This window comes from Canis lupus, chromosome 10 (genome assembly GCF_011100685.1).
Source record: "Canis lupus familiaris isolate Mischka breed German Shepherd chromosome 10, alternate assembly UU_Cfam_GSD_1.0, whole genome shotgun sequence".
Classification (NCBI taxonomy): Eukaryota; Metazoa; Chordata; class Mammalia; order Carnivora; family Canidae; genus Canis; species Canis lupus.
The window spans coordinates 58,775,210-58,801,943 of NC_049231.1; the positions used below are offsets into that span (position 1 = coordinate 58,775,210).

The 26,734-nt window shown below is 35.3% G+C and overlaps 1 long non-coding RNA gene across 3 annotated transcripts in view; it reads left to right on the forward strand.

The window, feature by feature from the left end:
- The window catches only part of LOC111097758, a 237,174-nt gene extending 223,538 nt beyond the window's left edge, over positions 1-13,636 (forward strand). For all 3 annotated transcript variants that reach the window (XR_005366016.1, XR_005366018.1, XR_005366017.1), the window contains 4 exons: positions 8,118-8,203; positions 9,527-9,572; positions 12,558-12,669; positions 13,579-13,636. This is a non-coding gene — a long non-coding RNA (uncharacterized LOC111097758). The remainder of the gene's footprint in view (positions 1-8,117; positions 8,204-9,526; positions 9,573-12,557; positions 12,670-13,578) is intronic.
- The last annotated feature ends 13,098 nt before the right edge of the window (positions 13,637-26,734 follow it).

Below are 26,734 nucleotides of genomic sequence, written 5' to 3' on the forward strand. Positions count from 1 at the left end.
TTTTTTTTTTTTTATTTATGATAGTCACAGAGAGAGAGGCAGAGACATAGGCAGAGGGAGAAGCAGGCTCCATGCACCAGGAGCCCAATGTGGGATTCGATTCCGGGTCTCCAGGATCGCGCCCTGGGCCAAAGGCAGGCGCCAAACCGCTGCGCCACCCAGGGATCCCGGCTTATAGTTTTTCATAACATTCTCTTATAATCCTTTGTATTTCTGTGGTGTCAGTTGTTAATTCTCTCTTTCATTTCTGATTTTATTTGATCCTTCTCTTTCTCTCTCTTTTCTTCTGATGAGTCTGGCTTAAAGGTTTGTCAGTTTTGTTGATCTTTTCAAAGAAACACCTTTGGTTTTATTGATCTGTCTTACTGTTTTTTTATTTTTTATTTTGTTTATTTCTGCTTTAATCTTTATTATTTCCATCCTTCCACTGCTTTTGGGTTGTTTGTTCTTCTTTTTCTAGCTTCTTTAGATATAAGGTTAGACTGTTTAGAGATTTTTCTTGCTTCTTGAGTTAGTCCTGAATTGCTATACTTCCCTCTTAGAACATCTTTTGCAATATCCCAAAGATTTTGGCCTTTGTGTTTTCCTTTTCATTTGTCTCAATGTATTTATTTTTTCTGGGATCCCTATTACGTAAATGTTATTAGACTTGATGGTGTCACTGAGTTCCCTAAGTCTTTTTTCTTCTTTTTAAAAAAATTTTCCTGTTCAGCTTGATTGCTTTCAATTATTCTGTCCTCCAGGTTGCTGATCCATTCTCCTGCTTCCTTTAGTTTACTCTTTATTCCTTTTGTGTATTTCTAATTTCAACTATTGAGTTTTTCATCTCTGATTTTTTTTAAAGATTTTCTAGCTCTTAAGGGTTTCACTGAGATTCCACTGTTTTCTCAAGTCCAGTGAATATATTTATGATAATTACTTTCAGTTCTCTATGAGGCATTTTCTTTACCTCCATTTTGTTTATCTCTCTTGCTGTGATTTTGTCCTCTTCTTTCATTTGGGACATATTCATCTGTCTCCTCATTTAGTCTGTGTGTGTCTGTTTCTATGTGTTAGGAATATCATCTGTGTCTCCTACTCTTAAAAATAGTGGCCTTATGAAGAAGAGGTCCTATAGTGTCCTGCAGAAAAAGGTCTTCTGTTCACCAGAATAGATGTGTGTTGTGTGCACCCTACTGTTGTGCTAAGCTGCTTTTGCCTTCAGTCTAGTCAACTGCAATGTATCTCTTTGCCTATTTTGAGCAGGCTTTATTCCCTGTGTCATTAGTGGACGAGTCTAGGGCTGCCTTGGGCTTGAATTGGTTCAGACCACATGTTTACCAGAGCTGTGGTTGCAACAAACTATAGGGCACTCTCTCGGTGTTGTCCCTTGAGAAGCTTTAGTTGATGGGTAGGCCCTGCAGTCAGACCAGATCTCTCCCCTACTGCTGGGGCCACATTCAGACTGGTGTATATGGTCATCTTTCCCTCATCCGAGGGCAGTAGCCACTTTAGAGTGGTGCTGGCCCTCTTAAAGCTATTTGCACCACACTGCCATGTTGGTGGCACAGCTTTGGATGGACTCCTGCTGAGGGTGTGTTGAAGGGGATCGGTCTGCAGGAGAACATGGTATGGGTGTTGGATGTTAGCAAGGTTTGTGCTGGTCTACTTGTGAGAGTAGACCTGGAGCCCCTTTGGCGACCTGCCATGGAGGATCTGCAGAAGAGCAAGGAAGCAGGTTGAATGGTGTTAACAAGGTTTGCTCTGGTCTGTGGGAAGGGATCTAGAACTACTTTAGAGAACTTTTTGGGAGGCATTTCTGCAGGAGAATGTGGAAGAGGCATGCTGCTATCAAGCCAAATGGAGAGTGTTTGTGCTGCTCTGGTTCTGGCTAGTGTCCCTGTATCTAATGGAGTGAAATGGTGCTTGCCAGCTCTTTTCTTCTTTGAGAAGTCTCCTACAGATCCCTGCCCCACCAACATATTATCTGAGATTAGTAAATAAATCTCCTTCCCATGTACCCTAGGCATTTTTTAAAACTGCTAATTCTATGCTATATGTCACTGGGCCTGTTTTTATACTGTCTCTTGAAGGGTGAGGATTTGGTTTCCTATAGTCCTCTGGCTTTCCCAGAGCTTCCCATTGATTTTTAAAGTGCCAGGTGTTAAGCCCCACTGATTATCAGAACTCACAAAGTGAAGCCCCTCTGTTTTCAGTGCTAAATGTTATAAGGATTTGTCTTCCCAGTGTTAGTCCTTCTTGCCTGAGATGCTTGGTGTGGGGTCTCCTCTTCTCCTTTCTCCAGTCTCACAGGTCATTTTGGTTCCTGAATGTATCTCTGCCTTTTATAACTTTTTCAGTGTGGCCTCTTTTCCACATTTAGCTGTGGAGAGCATGTCCTATCAGTCTCCAGGTTCTTTTCTAGGTTATTTATACTGATGTCGGTATTATCTAAGTGTATCTGTGAGATGAGGTGAGCTAGGATCCTCCTATTCTACCATATTCGGGAGTAGCAAATTTGAAATTCCATTAATTATTGGTCTGTTCTCTAGTTTGTATATATATATATGTTTTCTTTTTATTATGAACTATGTTGCTATAGGCTTCCTTGTGCATGTATCCTGGTGCATATAAAACAGGTAAAAACATTTCTCTAGGGTATAGGAGTGGAATTGCTATTTCAGAAGTTATGTAACAGTTCAATATTACAAAGCAATGCAGATTTTGTTTCCAAAGTGATTGTGTCAATTTATACTGCCAATGTGACTGTTTAATTGTATATATTGAGCCAAATTATTTCAAACACTTGTTGATCATTTTTCCAGTTTTAATAATTCTTGTGGGTGATAGTAATACCTCATATAGTTTTAACTTACATTGCCATGAGTAATGACTTTGAGCTTGAGCTTGTTTTCCATATTTTTATTGACCATTTGGGTATATCTTTGGGGAAGTGTATGTTCAAGTGTTTAGCCCATTTTTCCATTAGGTTTTATGTATTTTCTTTATTGATTCATAAGAATCTCTTAAAATAATATGTATTCTGGGCATAAATTTTTGTCAAATTGCCAATATCCTCTAACAACATATGTCTTACCTTTTTCACTTCTCTGACTTCCAGTGCAGTCCTGTATATCTATTTTGGCTATATGTTAGTGCATTTTTAGCATATCTAAAAGCTCTTTGTATAATTCATATTCATGAAGTTATTCTTCTATGTTGTCTAGAAATGCTATTATTTTGACTTCACATTTAATATCTTTGTTTTGAATTTGAATTTTTGGTACAATGTATAGTCATGCTTCATTTTTCTCCATATCTATATTCAGTTGCCTAGAACCATCTTTATCATGTGTTTTCTGTATTTCTTTTTCATAAATTAACCATTCATATATGTAGTCTTTCCATTTTGTTCAATTTGTGTATTTATATACATTTTCAGCAATATTACAGGGTCTGTATTACTAGATTTTTAAAAAGTCTTGATTTTCTTACAGCGAGGTTGAGCAAACTGTGGCCAGTATGTCAAAATCATCTGATAGGAAAGTTCTTCTGAGAGAATGCATGTTTGATAAGATTAGTAGCCACTGAGAAAACCAAATTTACAGTGATAGGGCCATGAAATACTGCTTTTTGTGAGAGAGTAAGACAGAGAGTAAACCCAGGAAAATCATAGAAATCACATAAAAAGAGAATATTCATTGTGTTCATTTTTTCATCTAAAACTGATGCTTAAAAAAATTTAATAAGTAAAACTGATGCTCACATTTATTGAGACACAGACTTTGTGTTGAAATATGGACATGTGCTAATGTGTTCTTGAAACCTTGCTGTTTCCACTTGACATACACTTGAAAAGGGGCTGGCTGTGGTTCCAATGAACCCTATAGTTATGAAATAGAGAAAATCCAACTGCCTCCACCTACTACATATCTTGAGTAGCAGCATGTTCAAAACATTTGAGCTAACTGCCAGCATGACCCAATCTTGGATCACTGGGCTGTATACTCTACAAAGAGTCTTTATAGCTAATAATTAGGTATAAGTGATTATGGATATATGTATTGTAACTACAGATGAAACATTTTTGGTTTATTATATATCTTCGGCAAAATTCATAGTGCTGAGCTTCTGTGCTGCTGCCAGGTTTCTGAGCTTAGAAATGCTAGTGATGCTTTTAACCTCAATTTAACACTGCTGGAAAGTGCTGAGATCAAGTTCAATTCAAGGTGAACTTTTCTTTATCCCAACCATCCTTTATCTTGGTAAGTTCTATATGCAAAAAAAAAAAAAAAAAAAAAAAAAAAGTGCCCCAGCAATATTTTAGAATCTTTTGGAAAGTGAAAACTATAAGATCTGGAATTAAAAATTCTCATTCAGCCAAACAGGAAGTTGCAAAGTTAAAATTTGTAATGTGATTTAAGAAACAAAGATGACCTTAAATCTGGTTCACAGACAATAGTGTTTCTGATGCTTCTGAATTTATGTGCTAATGATATGGCATATCATGGCAAATTACATCAATAATAATATAGCATACTTAATATCTATTTGAATAATAAAGATTAAAATGCAATTTCAGGATTGAAGTTCAAAAGTCATTTTATTTTTAAACATTTAAGGAGAATATAAACATTAGACTCAGAAAACAGATATCTTTTGGGAATAGTCAATCTGCAGTGTTCTTTGTAACAGAGAATCATTGGTGCAGATTCTATTTTTATAAGGTGATTAATGCATATTCATGAATGTGGCTCTGAATTAAGGCTGCTTATTTTCTTTTCCATGTTTCTTTGGGCCAGCTTTTGAGTAATAGTTTATTCTTCTTGTCCATTGAGAAGTCATTTTAAGTCATATTGACCATGTAGAGAAGTGAAATATTATAACTGATTAGTATATAGTAATAACCTCATTATGTTGATATAAGTTTGACAAGGGCAAAAATGCAGCTGATTTCTTAAATTGCTTGACCATGGATCAGCAGTGTGCCTTTATCTTCTGGTCCTACCTATAGAATGTAGTTAAGTCTATATGGGTCGCCCCGTCCCACACTCCTGCCAAAGCTATCTAAGTTAAAGATGGAGAGATAGTGTTATAGCATTTATGATGCTCTTTGACCACCCCAAATCTTTTTTTTTAAAATTTACTATCATACATTAAAGTATACCATAAGTATAGAGCTCAATAAACTATCAAGGGGAAATATCTGTGTGATCATCACTGTGGGCAATAAAATGAAGGTTGCAAATGCTCAAGAAGCCCCTAACATATTTCTTCCCAGTCATTAAACCTACTATTCCACCAACAATATATGAAATTTCTGATATAAATCTTTAGCAATATATCATGTTGTCAGTCTTTTTCATGTTAGCCATTCCAGTGGGTGTGTGCTATCATTATGTTGTGCTATTAATTTAGGGGAATTCCTAGTGAAATTTGGTCTCATAACTCTCTAGGTCCTCCAAGCCTAATTCTCTAGTCAGAGATTCTGAGAATTACCAAGTATCATTAATATGTTTTATTTCTGCTTAAATTATTTAAAATGACTTGTATTGTTTGCAGCTAAGCATCCTGCTGATATCAAGGAGAAAGAATATATAATGTTGGGAAGTAAATGATTAAAAAAGAAAGACATTTACAGAGAAAATATGGCAGAGTAAGGGACAGTATACAAGGAGAAATGAACAGTTATCTGATGGATTATTAGAAATAAATAAGCCTTGGCAATGGTAATATCTTTAAAAACCAGTTCTATTTTTTACACTGCCCTGTTACATTGATTAAAATAGAACTGTTACAAGTCTATATGCTGGAATATTTTGAGAAATGTATAGGGACAGTTTTGGAAGAGTGAGCAATGGATGCAGAGGTTGGAAAGTGAGCAGAGTTTGCTCAAAATACAGTATTAAAGAGAGAAATCACTGGCAAAGTTAGTGCAGAAGGAAATTGTAAGGATAATTTCAAAAATTCAGCTTTGCATCACAACATATAGGTGCTTCTTCATACCTTCCATAATCCACTGAATTTTCATAAGTAGTGTTCATATATTAACATGCTTCCTTTTAATCTTGTGAAAGAAAATAAGCACTGTTCTTGACCAATGTTTTCCAATCCTGGGCTGATCATTAAAATCACCAATTCTGGTCTTAAACCCAGGTATGAGAAGTCAGAATTTATAGTTTCTGGGAGAAGGTATTTTTTGAAGCCTTAAATGGTTGTGGTGATCATGAAGATTTGAAAGCTATTGGCATAAACTTCATTTTATAAAATTGGTATTTTATTTTTTAAGAAACTTTGGGGACATTTTCTCTTGAGGAAAACACATGGAATATATTTACCCTGTCTAAATCTTTAAGACAAATACCGTTTACGTATAAAGAGAATTTAACAGCCTTGTCTGATTGAAATGACCATTGGGTGTTAATTTTATCCTGTCATTCTTGATTTCTTTTTGAATTTTTATTATATGATATTTCCAAGATCAAGTTTAAAGTGAAAAATACAAACATTGGAATTAAAGTCAGAAGCAGTGGATCTGGGTGTTATCTCAGCTACTTTCTAGCTTTGGGAAAATATTTAATATCTCGAGCATCATTTTTTCTAACGTATTAAACAATTAACATATTAAACAAGAATATTGTCAGACTTTTTGTAAACTTTATTTGAGGTGTGTGTGTGTGTTTGTGTGTCTCTGTATCTGGTATGTATCTGTACAATTTTAGTTGAACAGAAGTCATGTATCAGGTGTTTCTTTACTTTCTTAGGTGTCATTTTATTAAAATTTAGGATGAATAATGTCATCCTTTTCCTGCTTCTTAGTACCCTTATTTCATGACAGATTGCATGGTGACACTGTGTTTAGTATTTAATTAGTATTATGTAACAGTTTAAAATTTCCTCCTATAAGCTAGAAAGTAACTATATTAATGTATCTTGAGTCTCTATCAGATTATCCATACAATACAGGGCTTTCTTGACTTCTTTAAAACCCACACCATGACTTACAATGGTATTTACTCATTTGACAAATATTTATTGAATACTTACTATGTCTCAGGCACTGTTCTTGTTTTTGGAGAGTATAGTCATAAATAAAAGAGGTAGGCTCTTGATTTCTGAGAGATTAAATTCTAGAGTTGGAGAATACATAGTGTAAATGGTAAACTATCAATTCCTCCAAGACTCTTGAAATCTAAGACTGTACCTTTTATAAGCATCTTAAATTTGGCTACTGACTTGCCTTTTATTAAATTAGCAATTTCTAGTATGAGAAAAGAATTATGCAAATGTATAACTTTGGTTCTGTTCTGCACAGTACTGGAAAAATAAGTAGAAAATAAATCTTTCCTATCAGGCTGTGTTCACACTGGGTGTATTGTTTATGAAAAATTATGTGGGAGAAAGGACAAAGTTTCTTACAGGCACCGCTTGAAATCATGGTAAGAGGTGGAAAGATTTTCCCTTCTCCAACCTTGACATCCTAAAGCCAAAGATAAGGAGAAGGGATTAGATTCTGTGAAGGTACAGCATCACCATGAAGGATTTTATGAGGATGAAACAATTAAAGCATTAGAACAGAATCTAAGTTGTCAGCAGAGAGGATACACTAATGTAAGTCAGAAAAGAGGTCATGAAATGAGAAATGAATCAATACGTTTTTTAGCTGAAAATAAATGTAAACCAAGATATAAAAACCTGAAGATGGGATACCTAGAAGGAAAGCAGAGAATTACAGTTAGACATGGATGTGATACAGAGAAGGAGCATCTAGGAATAACTTTTGTTATAATAATATTGCTTCAAACTGCTGTGTCCTTTTGAGCCAGTCAGGCCTGCCTGCCAGAAGGCTTTAAGCTTCTACATGGATAAGTAAGGGGAAAACAATTGCTGTTCAAGTCTGTTCAGTATTTAATAGGTGTTTTTATACATGCCATTTTATCCAATTTATATCCCTTATTTTAAGTGAAAACCCAAGATTTATAAAGATCTATTATTTTGATACTAAGTCCTGCTTAGAAAAAAAATGCATGATTTATCCATTTCCTGTCTGTACTTATTACAAATACAATCTTTTCATCTATATTAAAATAGTTATTAACAAATTGCTAGAGTCAAAGCAAAGTATTTGTATTTAATAGGATGTGGCAGTCGTGCAAGAATAGACAGTTCCCAAACTAATTTGTGAGGCTGGAAAAACTAAATTCATAATGGCAACATGTTGAATGTAAGTATTGTAATCTTTACTTTTCACTTGTTTCAGCAAACAATTTGATGATGTTTGCTTTTTTATGAAAATAAATTTTTCTCTGATAATATTATTAATGAACTTATAGATGAAGATACATGAAGGAAAAACAGGGAGTGGGGGAGAATTACAGAATTAAAAAAAAAAAAAGCAAGAGTCTGTGCAAAGATTCTGTTGTATAAGAGACATGAATTCTTCCAGAACTTAAAGAAGACATGTGGCTGGAATGCAGAGAACTGAGAGGACCATAATGTTAAGGGTGAGGCATGGTAGAAGCAAGACCATACAGAAATTGGAAGACTATGGCAAGAATTTTGGTCTTCAGCATAAACTCAGGAGGAAGCCAAAGGATTATTTTAATAAGGAAGGTGAAAAATGGTCTGATAAAGTTAGGTTCATAATTTTTAGATAACTCTGTCTATGGGTTGAACACTTATTGGAAAGAGATAAGGGTAGATACAAGGAGGCCTGTTAAGAGGCTATTGTAGTAGTGTAGAGAGAATTGTAAGAGAGGGATTGTGGTGGCTTTGGACTATTGGCTTTAACTTGAGGGGAAAGAAGGACTCTAGAATGCCTCCTGGATTTCTGTCTTGTATAATTGGATAGAAGTTGATAGTATTCATTGAGATGGAGAACACTGGAAAAGAGACTTGTTTTGGATATGAGCCTTTATGTTATCTCAGTAGGAGGATTATATAGAAATTGGAATATGGTCCTAGAGTTCTGAAGAATGGTTTAACTTTAAGATAAAATTTTGCAAATCATTAGTATATTGGTGGTAATCAAAGCCTTCAGTGGGGATGAGATTCCACAGAGAACAAAATTTTGAATGGTGAAGGAAGAGGGCAACTTCTGAGTTTTGAGTTACCATGAGAGTACAAGGGGATGAGTCTGTAAAAATGATGGAGAGAATAATATCACCTACATCAAAGAAAGAGAATCTTGTAAATGACAGTGGTTAACAGTACTGAATCCTACTGAGAAGCCAAGAAAAATAAAGACTACAAAATGGTAATTTCTGTTATTAGTCTGTGTTCAGTTAAGCAGGCAGCCAAAATGATCTGTTTATTCATGTCAAAGAGTTAGGGTGCTTTATTTCACAGTTGTTCATGCTAAAGAGAGGAAATGTATATTTGGGTGCAGAACATTTAGAAGTGTTATTATTTTTCTGGGGCAAATGTGAGGATACAACTGATGACCCTGGGAAACAATTCCAAGGAAAAGAGACTAGAAACTAGCCTTGGAGGTACTGACTGGCACTAGCACTAAATTAGATTTCTCCTGCTGTTTCCTTCTCAGCAGGGTTTTCCATGGCAACCAAGTGTAAATGGTTCTGCCAGGTGAACAGGTCAGTACAATTACAGCCATTTGTCTTACTACTCTTATTTGTCATATTAGGAAGCTTGCATTTTTGTTTGGGAGCCTATTAAAATTGGTCAAACTTGTCATTGTTTCAGTTCAAAGCTCTAAAAGTTTTTTTGCAAGCAAGGGAAAAATGTATATATATTAAAACTAAATCTAAGTGAGGAATAATTTTCCCTATATAAATTGGAATCAAGTTTTGAATAGAAGAATATAATGAGTTTTAAGTATAAAATCCTATTATGTCTTGGTGGAAGACACAAAGGGCTAGGTTAAATAGCTTTAAAAATCAAATAAGAGTCAGAAGTAAAATATGACTTTGTGAAGCTCAGCACACTCTTATAAATTCATTTTTCTTACCGAAGACAATACACATAACCAATGAATCATTAAACTGAAAACAAACACAGCAAACTTTTCATTTATGAAAAGTAGTAGTGCATGGATTTTAATCACACATACTATCCAACACTGAAGAAACAAAAATCCCAATGTAATATTTTGACTAAGTGGAGATGGTTTTCCTAAAGTGGCTTTAAACAGTGGAGATGCAAATTATTCATGCAACCCTGTGAAATGGCACTGAAACCTGGCACAGGTCTGTTTAGCCTGTATACTGCTGTGTGCCCTGTGAAGTGACCAATATTTTGCTTTCACTATTCATGTGTCAATAATTTTGACCAAGTTTTAAATTGATTTGGTTTTGATTTCCAGGAATAAATCAATTGTAAGTGTCTCAACTTTGTTAATTTAGTTTTAAAAACTGCCATCTTGAGATCTTTCACAGTTCCTTCTATATTGAATGTTCAATTTGAAGTAAAAATAAAAATGTCAACATTAAATGACTTAATTTAATTCTAAGTCTCAAGAAAAATATAGGCTGAAATTGCAACCTTTAGAAATCACAAGCTATTAATACATCACAAAACTGAAAAAGGATTAAAGCCCCATTATTCATTAAATATTTACTACAGTTGACGGTTTGATTTGATTACATTATGTCGATTTCCAGGAAAGATAATACAAGTTCAAATTTATCTGTGCCCAAAGCTACTGATTATTGTGGATCATTTGTTTTGAGCATGATCTGAACTTACAGATGTTTAACTTCTCCTCAAGCATTTATGACAAAACAAAGCAGGATTGCTTGTTCACAGAAGTGAGTAATGTGGCATAAAGGTTCTATTTTAAGCTAATGTATTCCACTTGGGACAACAATGTTCTAAGTTGCAGGAAAAACCAAGCACTTGATTCATGAAAGATGGTAATATTTTGAAAATCCTGCAAGGGAGAGTTTTTTATGTTTCTGAAACGCTATGAAGATGGCCACCGTCCCATTTAATTATGTTCCACTGTTTTCAAATTATGCTATTAACACACATATGAAAACTTCACTGGTAATGACAGTAATGATAGGGTGAAAGTTTTTGATTGTAAAATATTTCTCAGTCTCTCCCCCCACCCTTGCCTACACACACAGACAGACAGACACACACACAATATCTCTCAGTTTCTTCCCCCACCCTTGCCTACACACACACACACACGCACACACACACACACACTGTTTACGTGTGCCATAAATTCTTTGAGCTTTGTTCTACCACCACTTTGGGCATATTAACACAAGGGGTTTTTGGTACACATTTTTGCGTACAGAATAAACAAATATTAGAACCTTTGGAGCTAAAAATAAAAATTGAAGAGAGAAGGGAGAATTCTGTACATCTTGCATGTTTTCTTTATGTATTTCACGGTCTATAAATAGGCAAAGCAGAATGAGAACTACTGATATGATAAATCAATGAATTATGGCTTAATGAAATTTACATACTCTGATCCCCAAGGCAGTGTAATGATATTAATTTTAATAATTCTATTTACATTATAGTAAGGCTCTTGATAGAGTGGATGAGAGGGTTACTCTCCTCTTCCATCAAATACTTTTTGTGTACGTATTCTCCATAGATAGATTTTTAATCATAGTGATATTTTGAAATGGCTAGCAAACCATTATTTTAATGTTTTGCTTGGCTTTTCCTCTTCCTGGATCCAACACTTCACAGGAAGCTCTATGTTTCTTATTTGTAATAATGTTAATATGGGTTTTAATTTTGGCATCTAGGCAAAGATTTGGAAACCAAAGGAATAACAAGGGACTTTTGTTATTTGCATGTCTGGAAGGTTGACAATCTGTGTCTACTGTGCTGGTTATGACTTAGTATAGTGTAGGTCTTAGTGTAGTGTAAATTAGCTGTTTTTAGTAATAGAGTTGAGACTCTGTGTATCACAACTGTATTGCAAGAAATAAATTACTTATACATATTACTAGAAGTTGCACAATCAAATCAAATTGGAATAACCTGCCAGATAATCATTCTAATTATGCCATTTCCCCGTACATTCAGATACCAGTTTTTGAGTGGGAAATATAGTATTGGAATAGCAGCACAAACACAAGGAAATGGTTATAATCCTGGGTAGGTAAATGAGAAAACATGATGCATATATTAACATCATATGAGTGTGTGTGCGTATAGGTGTAAAAATTGTAGAATTACTGATACAGGGTATGGAATGGTGGCTCTAAAATTTTATGTATATATGTGTATATATGTATATATACACACACAGATGAAATAGATTTTATAAATATGTATATATGTATGTATGTGTCACAGATAAAATAGAAAAATCAACATTTCTTTTGATCATAGCACTTTCATTACTAAACACACCGTATATAAATCTTCTGTAAAAGATTTTGTTAGTGCAAGTAAACAGAAAGTAAGGGCTATAGGTTGAGTTTTCAATGACTTATGGAATGGATGTGTTTTGCAAGCCCATTGTAAGTGAACAGTGATTTGATACTCAGTTATTTGTTTGCCTTAATATCATAGACAGATAAAACAAATTGTTTAATTGGCTGTGTATGACACAATTGTTTTTCCATTTGTTTTTCCAAATTCAGTTTCTACCTTTCTCTCCTCTGTGCTATGCTCCAGGAGGTTGATCTGTATGACTACATCAGCTTTGGTCTATGGGGAATTTTGGCAGGAGATCTGAGAGATGAAGGGAGGAAGGTGAGGTCAGCACATTTATTACCTCAACTCACTCTGGTAGCTCTGTCATTGGTTGGATGAATCCTTAAGTGAAGATCATAACTGTCAGGTAGCCATCTACACAAAGTGCTTTCTTTCTCTCTCCTCTCTTTCCTTCTTTCCCTCTTTCTCCACTCCTACCTCCTGGTGTTCCCACACCTCTGCTTCCAGGTTCCAGTAACTCATTTCTACTCCCATCTTATTGGGCCTAAAAATGGTGATGGTACTCAACTCCCTGATGTTGCTAGTTTGAAATTCTTTAGTCTTTTGAGGTCTCCCGTAACCTTGTCCACGCTTTTAGGAAAACAGTTTCTTAATTAAATATTGCTAAATATAAATATTGCACAGTGTGATGTGCCTTTCCTACTGGCATCTTATCTGATACATTAATCTCTGTGAAATAAATTCTGAAAATAGAAAATGTTCTGGACATTGCCAAATCTTGTTAATTTAATTTAACTTATTTTAATATTACTTATAGAATTGTAATTTTTGTTCCAAATAGAGAGTGCTGTTGTTATGAAAGCCAATTCCCTAATGGCATTTAAAATCAAAGCTCTTTGACAATTTTCATATTAAAGAAGCAAACAATATATGATATCCAGTTCAACTACCATATTGAGATGATGCTATTAAACATTTATTATGACTTTTCAGTCTTGGATGTATCTAATAAAAATATTTGAGATTAACAAGGTATAGTTACTCTGCTGGCCTCAGCTTGTGATGTCCATGGCTTCATTCCTTCTTTTTACCAACTGCTTAGTTGTTTGAACGTGTTAAACTCACTTTCTATTCAGGGCCTTTATATTTGGATAGGTATGCTTTATACATCTTCTCTGTATAGGTATGCTTTATTTATTTTTTTATTTTTTCATTTATTTATGATAGTCACAGAGAGAGAGAGAGAGAGAGAGAGGCAGAGACACAGGCAGAGGGAGAAGCAGGCTCCATGCACCGGGAGCCTGACATGGGATTCGATCCTGGGTCTCCAGGATCGCTCCCTGGGCCAAAGGCAGGCGCCAAACCGCTGCGCCACCCAGGGATCCCTAGGTATGCTTTATATATCTGCTCTGTATCCTTGTGTTTAACTCCTTCATATTACTCAGGTTTTAACTCAATGTCACCTTTGCAGGAGTGACAGATACCTTCTCTGTTCTGTCTAAAATATCCATCCCCCACCTGTTATACTCTATCTTTACCCTGATTCATTTGCTTTCTAAGTGTATTCACTGTCTAAAAATGTATTTCATTATATTATATTTGTATTTATTTATTAGTGATCTTCAACCTTCCCCCCAAATAAATGCCATAGGAAAAAAGACACTTTCTTCAGAGGTAGAATAGTACCTCATAAGCAATATTTTTAGTAGATTTATTGATATATTTCATGTATATATATATATATATATTACATATAAGTATAGTTCATTCTAAGTTGAATGTTCCATTTGAAATGAAAAAAAAAATGTCAACACTTTCCAGTGGGAAAAAGTCTGTTCAACAAATGGTGTTGGGATAAATGGACAGCAACATGCAAAAGAATGAAACTGGGCCACTTTCTATGTGAGCCTTGAAATCATAATACTTGAGGAGAACGCAGGCAGTAACCTCTTTAATAGTGGCCATAGCAGCTTCTTTCTCAATATGTCTCCTGAGGCAAGGGAAACAAAAGCAAAAATACATTATTGCAACTTCATCAAAATAAAAAGTTTCTATGAAACATCCAACTAAAAGGCAGCCTATGGAATAGGAGAAGATATTCATATGCATTTTGCAAATGACATATCTGATTTGCAAATGACATGTCTGATAAAGGTTTAGTATCCAGAATCTATAAAGAACTTATAAAATTCAACACTCAAAAAATGAATAATCCAATTAAAATGGATGGAAGACATGAATAGACATTTTTCCAAAGGAGACATATAGATGGCCTACAGACACATGAAAAGATGCTCAATATCACTGATCATCAGAGAAATACAAATCAAAACTACAATGAGATAATCACCTCACACCTGTTAGAATGGCTAAAATCAACAACATGAGAAACAAGTACTGGTGAGGATGTGGAGAGAAGGGAACCTTATTGTACTGTTTGGAATGCAGCTGCTCTGGAAACCAATATGGAGGTTCCTCAGAAAGTTAAAAATAGAACTAACCTATGATTGAGCAATTGTGCTACTTAATATTTATCCAAAGAATACAAAAATAGTAATTCAAAGGGATATATGCACCTCTGTGTTTGTAGCAGCATTGTCAACAATAGCCAAATTAGCAGCACCTCCAGATTCAGTTGAAATATTAAATTGTTTTCTTACTTCTCCACTGGCTTTACAGTTTTTAAACTATCAGTGGCATTTCGAGTCTTCCGAAAACAGTGTGGTAGTATGTGGATGGTCCATTGCACAGTACAGGCAGCATCTAATAACAGTTTCCATTGTAGTATGTTTTCAGATTCTTCAGTAAATCAAATCTTTAATTGAGAAAAATAAAACACAATAGCCAGATCATGGAAACAGCTCAAGTGTTCATCAACTGGTGAATGAATAAAGATGTGGTAAATTTATATACACACACATAATGGAATATTACTCAGCCATAGAAAAGAATGAAATCTTGCCACTTGCAATGACATGGATGGAACTAGACAGTGTTATGCTAAATGAAATAAGTCAGTCAAATTCGGTCAGAAAAAGATAAATACCATATGATTTCACTCATGTAGAATTAAACAAAACAAGTGAACAAAGGGGGAAAAAGAGAAAGAGGGAGGCAAACCAAGAAACAGACTCTTAACTATAGAGAACAAACTAATGGTTACCAGAGGGAGGGGGTGGGAGGGGATGAATAAAATAGGTGGTGGGGATTAAGGAGTGTACTTGCTGAGATGAACACTGGGTGTTGGATGGAAGGATGGAAGTGTTGACTCACTATGTTGTACACCTGAAACAAGTATGACACTGTATGTTAACTAACTGGAATTTAAGTAAAAACTTAAAAAAATAAAGTGAGCTATTTAAATCACAGAGTTGTGCATCCATTACCACAACCAACTTTAAAACATTTCATTACTTCAAAAAGAAACTCTGTACCTCTTAACTGTTTTCTCTCCCCTCACCTCTCCAGACCACTAACCCCTGGCAAACACTAATCTTATATATAAATCCAATGGATTTTCCTGTTCTAGATAAATGGAATCATAGAATATGTGGTCTTGGTCTTTTATGACTAACTTCTTGCACTTGGCATAATGTCTTCAAAGTTTATTCATGTTGTAGCATTTATTAGCATTTTATCCTTTGAACAATATTCTACTGTATGGATATACTATATTTTCTTCTTTGATCAGATAATGGACATTTAGGTTTTTCCCATTTGTTTGTTATTATGAAAAATGCTGCTATGAACATTTTACATATGTTTGCATGTGGACATATATTTTCATTTCTTTTGTATATATACCTAAGCGTAGCACGGATGAGTCATTTGGTGACTATTTTCCAAAGTGTATGCACCATTTTACATGCCTACCAGCAGTGTATAAGGGTTCCAGTTTCTCTATTTTCTCCCCAGCCAAAACATTCCATTATCTGTCATTTTGATTAGAACCATTCTAGCAGATGTGAAGGCAACCACTATTTTTGATTGTATATACAACTCTACTTATTTTAACTTGAGCCAAAGTTAAATCTTAAATATTAAACACAATCATATAATTTTGCTTGTTTGTTTTTATTGATTTTTTAATGAATGCATTAAGTTAGGGATTAGTGATTTTTTTTTATTTTTTTGTTTGAGTAAATACTTTTTGCTTTATCCTATTACCAGGGATCTTCAGTGACTACTGTTATGGACTAGATGTTTGTGTCCTCTCAGAATTCATATGTTGAAACCCTAATCCCCAATGTGATCATGTTTGAAGATGGGACCTTTGGGAGGTCCTTGAGTCATTAAGGTGGAGCCCTCAGAATTGGATTAGTGCACTTACAGCAAGAGACACTAGAGAGCTTGTTCCCTCTTTCTCTTTCTCTCTCCACCATGAGAGCATAACCAGGAAGAGAGCCCACCAGGAACTAAATCAGCTGACACCTCGATCTTGGACTTCCCAGCCTCCAGAGCTATGAGAAATTGCTATGTTTAAGCCACCAAGTCATTGCTATTTTTTTTTATAGCACCCTGAACTAAGACAACTGCAATGAATTTATTTTTCTAGAATAATGGTTGTTACTCCAAGTGCTCTATATATTGTGACAATGGATCTCAATTTAGCAATGGGAAAGATAAATTTTATAGTCTCCTTATAATCTAAAAGTACCAGTGAACTTAAAGGCAGGGGCAGAAGTTTACCTGGGGAATAGCGTGTGTGTATGTGTGTCTAGGTGGTGGGGAGGATAAGTATTTTCTTGTTGTTAGGATTATCCCCCCTAAAGAAATAAATGAATCAATTTTGGAACATTTTATTTTTACCCTTTCAAGTACATGCCCTTTGAAAATATGAGGAGGCTCATTTCTTTTATAAGGAGTGCAGATTGCATTTTAACAATACAAACTGTCAAATAAGAGGAGGCACATGTTTAGAAGAGGGATTTCAGCAACTTATGGATAAATTACAATCCCATGTCCAACTCTTTTATGATAATAAAAAGGAAATTTTAATGAACACTGGGTGTTGGATGGAAGTGTTATAATGGGGATGATTAATAATAGGAAGATTAATAATAGGAAGAATGACAGTTCTAAGGAGGCAATAAATTGGTACTTTTTTCTTTAATGTTTCATGTTTGTCAAAAGGGTGGCATAACTCTCAAATGCTAATGATATTTTATAATCAAAACAGTGAATTGCCTTCCATAGTTTTCTGTAGCGTACACGGAAATATGTATTCTCTTTTTGTCTCCTTTCTTCTGACAATGATCATAATCTGCTTAAGTAAGAGATAGCTTCTTTGTGTGATACAGCTACAAGATACTCTTGTAGTAACAAGAAAAATGTGCTTTCCACTAAAGTTCAATATTGACTGATAAAAATTACCCTCAAAATGATCACAGAAAAATTGTATACATTATTTATTTTTATTCTCTCTCTAAAATCACCTTTATATTTTAATCCACAGTATTTGGATTATACCTGAGACATATTAGAATATTTTCATGCAGTTTACTGTTGCAAAAAGAAAAAGAAAAATTCTGCTTTGTGGTCTTTTGTATATGTATTTAATAAAATCAATGCAGTTTCTCTGCTCCACCTTCCCTTTCCTTCTCTTCATCCCAACTCCCCTTACTCATATTAAGCTTCTTCTAGTTGGTAGAAAAGACAATTAAAATATATAACAAATAAATATGAACATGTAGATGAAATAAGGGGGGGGATAAAGACTGTGAGAAGGTTTTGAACTGATTAATAACATCTAGTCTGTGTTTTAAAGGTATTGCTCTAGTTGCTGGGTGGGGGCACGGCCACAATAGACGGTTGTGGAGGTAATTGTGGAAGCAAGATTACTCGTAGGAGGCTATTACAATAATTCAGTTGAGAAATAATGATTTTTTGGACTAGTGTGTAGAGTTAGTGATAGGAATAGAATAGTATATCTGGCATACAGGAAAAGAGAAAATGAAGATGTCAAAGATGGCCAGTATGTTGGTGGGGTGACCTAATTTTTAGTGCTGTGGCAACAAAATAAAACAAACAAACAAAAAAAACACCTGATGCTTAATCTACTCTGTGGACAAAGAAAATAGTGTGGGTAATTCCATGCTTATAAAAGATAATCCATAAAATTAATTCCATGGGTACTTGATAAATGTTGTCATGTGATGTCCAGTGGTTGTTTAATTTTTGTCAAATCACATTAATTTTCAGATTTCCCTATATCTTTTCATAGTTTTCTAAAGGAATAATTGAAAGCAGTTAAGAATCCTTTGATTAAGTAGGAACTTTGTAGAAATTTCACTTTTATCTCTCTGTAGAAATTTCACTTTTCTCTCTCAAAATTGGTATTTCCATCACAGACCTTAAAACATCTTCTGCCAAGAACATAAAGGATTTAACACATTGAATGCAAGATGATGCAAATGGTTTCATCATGTCCTGAAACAAATTAGCTTTATGGAAACAGAACTGAGTCAAAGCATATTAAAATGACCAATAGTTTTAAAAAGTGGAAGAAATGTGCTGTTATGTGTAACTTTGTCTCTCTTTTCAATTCATAATATAATGGACTTTTAAACTTGTGGCTAAATTGTCAAATATTTAGAAACCCTCAAGATTTATACGAATTTCATTGTTCATGGGATATTTTATTGAAGCAAAACTTTGCTTTTAATGAATTTGAGATTTAGAAAATAGTGTGAAATCCAGAATGCTTTCCTTAAGCGATGTTGCTAAATATAACAGAAATAATCTTGCTTCTAGACATTTCCAGTTTCTTGCTGCTGACTACTGCATTATTTTGAAAGTTAGAAACTATACCAAAGATACAAGTAAGCAAATATGAACTATAAGGTTCAAGTTCTGCCTTGAGGAGTCCAGATAACCAATGTCTGAGTTATTTAGAGTGAGATCCAGTATTTTACAGTTTCCCTTCTGATGTTCATGTAATACCTCACATTGCACAGATACTACTTGCTCTAAGCCAGAAGTAACAAAGTACAACCTATGCCTGTTTTTGTAAATAATATTTTATTAGAATATAGCTACTGATATTCATTTAGAGTTTTGACAAAGACATTATGGCCCACCAAATCAAGAATGTTTATTCCCTGGCTCTTGAGATTGATACAGATAGATCACGAACAAGTTTCCTGATCTGTGCTCTATACTGTGGATCCAGGTACCCCTCTGGTGTTGTCCCCTCACCACCTTCTCCAGAATTATGCATTTGTCCCTTAATTTCATCTCTTGGAGGCATGAGCCCCAGGCGTCATATTCAAAAATATGGCTAAGACCAAATAGTGATATTTATAGAAGATGTACCAAGCAGGTTAGGATGGTGGTTTATGAGAAGCAGTGACAGCAAGATAGTCATTTACTCATCTGAGTGTTGGCCACATAAGTTTGTTTGGTTTGTGAAAATTCATTGAGCTGCATACTTATAAGATATACACGTAACAGAATTTAATAAAAAGCTGAAACTATGTATTGAGTACTTGTGCATAAAGTGATGAATTATAGAACTGGGAGAGACAAATTTCAAGCGGGGTTTTATTCTACCTAGTCATGGGCCATGCTTCACTGTTCAGGATGCCCCTGTCACTTTTTTACTTAGATGCAACTTTTTAGACTTGATATACTAAAATAGATATAAATTTAAGTATACTTTTGTCTATATAATACTTTCCTTAGGCACAGGCCATGCTTCTCTGTTGAGAAGCAATTCTTTCTCATTCTCCTTAGCTCAGAGCTGAGAGCCCCACTCAGTTGTACAGAAGACTCCATAGATCCTTCCTTTACCCAAATCCAGATTCCTCCTCACTTCTTAACCTTTCCCAAAGAAAGGAAGAAACACTTCCTCCTCCAAACCTCATAATAATCCCTACAGTAATGTATGGTGACCACAGTGAAGTCAGGCTCTCACATTATTATACAGAATTATTATTTGGTTGTCTTGAATGTCCATTGTGAAAAGAATTTTCCTTTACCATGAAATAACCAAAATGCCTATAAAAGTGCTACCCCCATAAGGCAAAAAAAAGTACAAAAGAGTTATTGACCTTTATGATAACTTCTCTGGGCCCTGAGCAGCAGTTGTTTGATGTATACTTTGACAGCTCCAAAATACCAGTTTGCCCATAATGAGAAGCTCCCAAAATCTGTTGGAAAATTGTCAGGAGAGTACTAAAACAGATTTAGGAATCAGCACTTCATCTTTTGTGTTGCATTGCTTCTTGCTTTATGTGAGAACCTGTGTCTGGACAGCTTTATAGAAAAAATTATTCTAGGGTACAGTATTCAAAGCAGTTTTTAACAAGCACCACTGTGTTTGTGTATAAATTAGTTACTTAGAATCAAACACACTGTTGGAAAAAATGTTTGGCAACTGTATGCACAGTTTAAACAGATATTTTTTCAGCGTCTACACTGAAAAATGAAAACTGAAATTACCCTGGCAAACAAAGAAACAAATACTTGGGTATACATAAAATGATAACTATTCACTTTGAGGCTGTCTCCCTTAAGCAACTCTTGGTTCTCCCAAACTTAAGTCCATGGAAATTGAATCGTGAATCTTCACTGATCTTTTGCACTCAGAAATGCTCCAGGCACTTCTGCCCTTTCCAACCTCCACACTTAGACACATGGACTGTTTATTAAGAACCTGTTCTTTCTTCATCCTTCCTAACTTTCATCATCCTTCTTTGTAGAAGGAGTTAATCTGTTTTATATGGGGTGCTTTCCTGGGAGGTTGCTTCTAGTAATTGTTGGCTGCCCTCGCACTTGGGCACAGGGACCTGAGATGGCTCACTGGTCTATACCTAAAGAGACCTACAGTTTCTCTCTAAACCCAAGTCGTGTTTTGGTTTATTTGTTTTTTAAAGGGTTGGGAAAGCAGACATTGCTGCTTTAATCTTCATTTCATATCATCTCACCTCTAACAAAGCTAGTAAATAGTCTTTGAAATGAGTGTCCTTCCAGGTAGGTGGTTTAGAAGGAGAAATAGGCTGTTAGATGAACCACTTTTACCTTTAGAGATATGATCCTCATAGGCTGAACTTCGTGTGGACTTAGATTTTAGGCATGATCTATAAATGATATCTCATTCTGTCAATAATATGACAGCAGTGCTTGAGCTCTCCTGATTATTAGCAGCCTGTACTACAGGTGGGTTTGGGAATGTAAGTAAAAGGATGCATAAAGCACTGTCTCTTACTCACAAACAATAATCTCAGTGTAAGGGGCTTCCTAGTCTGCATCCTAGGAGGGCTGCGGTAACGTGACCAGCTGATTTCCCCAGGACTGAAGGATTTTCAGGATGTGGATTTTCAGTGGTAGAACTAGGAGTCCCAGGCCAACAGGAGCAGTTAGTCACCCCACTGGAGAGATTTGTTCACTTTCTTAAAAACTTTCCCCAGGAGGAGATGCTGAAATCTTTGGGGAAATACAATATAAAGGATGTTTTAGCATATTGTCAAACTAACTCTGTCCAGCTGTGATCACATGTGTTAGCAACTTTTTGTTATAGAGGGCTTTTTGGGCCACGTGGTTTTCACTGCAACTACTCAGTTCTATCACTATAGCGTGAAAGCAGCCAATACATAAATTAATGCACATGGCTGTGTTCTGAGAAAACTTTATTTACAAAAACAGCCTTGGGCTGTTTCTGGCCCACTGGCTATCATTTGCCTACTCTAGAGCCAAACTCTCCTTATTTTAAAATTATCCTCCATAGTCTCCATTTCTGTTTAAATATATTTAGGTAAATGCAAACATATATTATCATTTAGTTTACAGGACTTATTAATATCACTGCCATCATAATCTATTTATAGATGTGTCATAGGACTTAAAATATTGCTAACAAAATGTAGGAAAATGTAGAACATAGGGTTACCATTAAAAATGATTATACTAGTCTAATTTCTAGGATAATTTTTAGCCCTTCTAATACTCTAGTGTATTTATTGTGTAAAAAGTCTGAGAAGGAAGGAGGATCTATGAATTGGTGAAGGCTGTATTTACTATATACTTTTATATAGCCCGTGGTGTTTGACTATTTTAATTGTACTCTGTAACTTTGACTTCCCTAATCAAAGTACACATACTCATCATGAGAAATATTTCCACAATCCAAGATGCAAGTAGTGGCACCTTGCAGAGCAACAGTTTAGCTGCATACTGTGGTCCATTCCCTCTCTGCTCCAGCCAGGGTTTCAGTGATTTCATTCTGTTCCTCCTACCTGCTGTACTTCCTTCTGCTATATAAGTTTTTCCCTTGCTCTTCCCTCTTCTTGGAATTTTCTTCTACTTCCTTTTTGTCAAGTGTCTATCTACATACAGATGGGTGAATAAAGAAGAAGTGGTATATCCATGCAATAGGATAGTATCCAACCTTAGAAAAGGAAATACTGTCTCTGTGACAGTATGGATGAACCTTGAGGATGTTATGCTAAGTGAAATAAGCCAGTCACAGAAAGACAAGACTATATGATTTCATTTATATGAGTTATTTAAAATAGACTCATAGAAGCAGAAAATAGAATAGTGGTTGCCAGAGCTTTGAGGGTGGGGAACTGGGGAGTTGATATTCAGTGGGAATAAAGTTTCAATTATGTTAGTTGAGTAAGTTCTAGAGATGTCCTGTACAACATAGTGCCTATAATTAATAATACCATATTGCACACTTTAAGATTTGTTAAGAAAGTACATCTTACATTAAGTACTCTTACCATAAAACAAAATAAAACAAAGGGACATAAGGAAACTCTGCAAGGTGTTGGAGGTGTTTATTACCTTGATCGTAGTGACAGTATCATACATGTTTGCCTATGTCTGAACTCATCAAATTGTACATGTTAAATTTATACGGTTCTGTATATATCAAATATACCTTAATAAAGCTGTTAAAAAAAAAAAAGGACAAAAACCTGACCGTCCTTTGGATTGTAGTTCTACTGTTGCTTCTGCAGGACAGCTTTTCTGAGCTCCCTGAGTAGGACAAAGTCATTTTACAGTCTTGTATCATAGTGTTTCTTGTTTTTTCTTAAAGCATTTTTTGCACCATACAATTTTATGTTTGATACTATAATTATTTCACATATATCTGTCTGTCCCTCTATGTTGTAAACTCTTAACAAGGCAGAGACTATATCTGGCTTTCTCAGCACTCTATGCCAAGAGTATAGTATAGTACCTAATATAGTGAGCAATTAACCAATTGAATAAAGGTATATTGAAAGAATAAAGAAATGAATGAAAATTTAATTTGAAGGAGATAAGAGACAAGATACTTGGGATATAGGAAAACTTATTTTGGTTCAATCAGTATTAGAAGAAATTTTGAAAGAAGAAACTTTGACTTCCCTTTCCATGCAAATATTTAAAAATTTGTACGGGAGACTCCAATGAACAAGATTATCTTTACTTTTTAATTATAGTGCACACTAATAGAGAAGCATACATTAGTATGTAAAATGTTTCAAATCCATAATGAGTTTTTATAGTGATAATGATCATTGGTGTGGAGGATATCAGCCTAACTGAAGTTATTTTTATAATACTGCATTATTTGCAGACCAAGATATTGACAACCAATATTCTAACCAAATCTTTTTTACTTTTCTGGACCTGCTATTAACATTTTTTCTTTGCAGATATGGATATTACATAAAGTGTTGTTTTTCCAAAGTAATGGGAAGATTGAAGCTGTTTCTATATTCAATATGAAACTGAAGTTGTGGGGAGACACCTGAATGGCTCAGTGGTTGAACGTCTGCCTTTGGCTCAGGGCATGATCCCAGAGTCCCAGAATCGAGTCCCACACCAGGCTCTCTGCATGGAGCCTGCTTCTCCTCCCTCTGCCTATGTCTCTGCCTCTCTCTGTGTCTCTTGTGAATACATAAATAAAATCTTAAAAAAAAAGAAACTGAAGTTTGGGATTTATTATGGATTATCTATTATGTGTATGTGTCAGTTAATGGCAGTGTATCTTCAGAGAGCTGTGTTTTTCTTTCTGGAAGACTATAGTGAAATAGGGCCAGCAAAATGTGCATCCAATTGATAGAAAACATGAAAGGACAGTTATGGACCACATTCGTAAAGTCACCTCAAAGTTACTTAAAGAACCCCAGTAGAAGATAATTAAACTTTTTTTTTTTTTTATTTACGATAGTCACAGAGAGAGAGAGGGGCAGAGACAGAAGCAGGCTCCATGCACCAGGGAGCCCGATGTGGGATTCGATCCCCGGTCTCCAGGATTGCGCCCTGGGCCAAAGGCAGATGCCAAACCGCTGCGCCACCCAGGGATCCCAGAGGACAATTAAAACAGCAAAGGATTTTGCTTGATTTTCCTGTGCTGATGTTTTTAGTGATCATGACATCTGTTCAAGTACTTAGATACTGAGCTAAAGTTAAGAAAAGCTGGGCTTAAATTTCGTTAAGCCATTAAAAGTCAATCTAGGCCAGTGGTTCTCACTCTTGGCTACACTTTGAGATCACCTGGGGACCTTCAACAACTATTGATGCCAGGAACTACCCCTTCAAGATTCTGATTTCATTGATTTGGGATGTGACCTGGGCAGTAAGAGTTTTGAAAACTCCCCAGGTGATTCTAATGTGCAGCCAAGTTAAAAACCATTGATGTAGGACAATTCAGACTAAGTGAAACTTTAGAGAAATCTAAAAAAAAAGCAAACTCCTCTATATGATGGTCATTTACCTTATTTCTTTGCAACTGCCCTTAACATTGTGTTCCCTAGACTGGCAGCATCCACATCACCTGGGAACATGTTATGAACGTAGAATCTCAGACATACCAAGTTAAAATCTGCAGTTTAACATGATCTTTAGGTGTTTCAAATGAACATTACCATTCGAAAAATGTTTTTAGCACATTTATTTCTCTAATGCTTTGTTCCTTACAGTGTTTTGTCAGCCTGCTTGTCTTCTATTGAATATATATCAGATATCACTGGAATGGATGCTCAATATCTTTTCTGAGAATAGCTCATCATTTATGTTAAATTCCCTAAATTAGAAGTATCTACATCAGAAATTGCCTGTCCACTGTGCACATTTTGAGTTTCTTTGACTATAGAAATGTACTTCTAGGGACAGCTGGGTGGCTCAACGGTTGGGTGCCTGCCTTCAAACCAGGGCATGATCCTGGAGTCCCAGGATCGAGTCCCACATCAGGCTTCCTGCATGGAGCCTGCTTCTCTCTGTGTCTCTGCCTCTCTCTCTGTGTCTCTCATGAATACATAAATAAAATCTTAAAAAAAAAAGAAATGTACTTCTAATTATGAAATAAATATCCCTTCATATACAATTTCCAAAAAATATCTAGTTTTTTATTACAAGTTCCACTTGTTTTATTATAGTTCCACTGGTGGTGAGGGTCAAATTATTCATTAAAAGGATTTTAGGGATCCCTGGGTGGCGCAGCGGTTTAGCGCCTGCCTTTGGCCCAGGGCACGATCCTGGAGACCCGGGATCGAATCCCATGTCAGGCTCCCTGCATGGAGCCTGCTTCTCCCTCTGCCTATGTCTCTGCCTCTCTCTCTCTGTCTCTCTCTGTGACTATCATAAATAAATAAAATTTAAAAAAAAAAAAGATTTTAATATGTATTTCAAATTCTGGCCCATTTTCCTGCTGAAGGATATTTCAGGAATTCAGTGACTTTTTGTTCTGAGGACTGATGTTTCAAAGATAAAATGGTTTTGAATGCTTCTAATATTTTATCTTGTTTTGAACTTTCAACAAAGAACATTCTCTAAGCACTCAGTGTTAGCAGTGAAGAATGATTTGGAGCTTTCAGTTACCCTTCACTTATAGGAATAAGGAAATTTGCATCTGTCTGAGGGGATGATTTTGTTATTTAAGTCAATCTGGTTGATGCAGCTTTATCCAGCGTTACAAATTATAGTTTAATGGACTAGTAATAATACATTGTGAGTACTTCTTTTTGTTCTTGAATTAATTGTAGAGCAATTTCTTTTGTGCAGAATCAGTACTTGTCATTAGTACTTATCCCCATCTAAGTTGGCATTTTATCTACTCCACTCCCTTCCCTTGACGGAGTGCTGTGACAGTACTCCATATTGTAGATTGATAGGAATAACATGGAATGAGTTTACCTGGTAGACTATGATGACAAAAACGAATTGGTTCATCTTCAGGAATGATGATGTGGTGTTGAGTTCCCAACCATGTAGTTTTCTCACACATCTTATGACATTTTGCAACAGTTTGTTTGTTCATTGCTAGTTGTATTTTTATAATGTAATTCTAGTTGAAATTATTCTCTGCAGTTCAAATTTGTCATGCATGATAAGGAGACACAGGGGCCTTTTGGAAAAGGGAAACATTTGGCAGAAATGGGGACTTGTT